General features: G+C 26.9%; 1 non-coding gene across 1 annotated transcript; it reads right to left on the bottom strand.

Annotated features, from left to right (window-relative positions):
• Positions 1–282: 282 nt before the first annotated feature.
• Positions 283–503, bottom strand: LOC122523660. Its single transcript, XR_006305345.1, has one exon. It is a non-coding gene; the product is annotated as a small nucleolar RNA U3 (small nucleolar RNA).
• Between the last annotated feature and the right edge of the window lie 461 nt (positions 504–964).

The raw sequence follows: 964 nt of genomic DNA, 5'->3' as shown, positions 1-964 counted from the left end.
GAAATTAAGAAGGAAAATATTTTTCGAATTACTAATTAGTTAATATCATTTAATTTACAGCACAAGTAATAAGTTGAAAATATATTGCCAATTTCCTGTAATATTTTATAATGTGTTTTTATAGTTTTTGTAGGTTTGAATGTTTGCTCTCTTTTCTGTGCCGCTTTCTCGTTTCATAAAGTTTTCAATCACAAAGTTTCTAAAAAAGTTTTTGCTTTGAAAATCGTTGTGAAGAAAATTATATAATTAAATATAAATTTAATTTTAAATGTTTCTTTAATATCTATTCGGATAGCTCTACTTCCTTTAGCTCTCTTTATTAAGTAATAGAAGTAAACGATCATCAGTGACCAAAATCTTGATGTGAAAAATCAAAATTCTGAATCCGTCCTTCTTCGCTCAAAAAAGAGAGCTAAAGCTGTTATCGTAGTTACATCGACTCAGCTTTATAAAAAGCAGTTTTAAATATATACTACAAAGATGATCCCATGAAGTACGATCTAAAATTTTATTTCTGATCGAATCATATATAGAGATCAAATATAGCATTTTACTTGTGAGAAACGGCAAGTGGTATTCGCTCTCTGGTGACAAGTCAAAAAAGTAACTGATTTTTTCTTATATATGTTACAAGTTAACATTAAAACAAGATAGCTTTAGGGCTACTAACTTTATGCTGTAAATTTCAAATCGCTTTGCACACGCACCATAGATATAATTATATTATAAATCTTTTTACTTTTCTATAAACAGGTTGTTATCCTAACTATTTGAAAATCTCATAGGTGTACTGGATATTAATACTGCGTCATTGTTCTTCCTATCTAACTTAATTTCTGTTAAAGTTTCTTCTGAGTACAATACTAGCAGCTGGAAGAATTTTTTTATAAATTGCTTTTTCGTAAGATTAATTATTCATATAATGCTTAGAAAAAATATTAATTAAAACGTTAAATAAAAAATT

The sequence above is a fragment of the Polistes fuscatus genome, unplaced genomic scaffold, assembly GCF_010416935.1.
Source record: "Polistes fuscatus isolate 324 unplaced genomic scaffold, CU_Pfus_HIC Scaffold1, whole genome shotgun sequence".
Taxonomy (NCBI): Eukaryota; Metazoa; Arthropoda; class Insecta; order Hymenoptera; family Vespidae; genus Polistes; species Polistes fuscatus.
The sequence above is the reverse complement of the archived record's forward strand: the minus strand, read 5'-3'. Positions and strand labels throughout refer to the sequence as shown.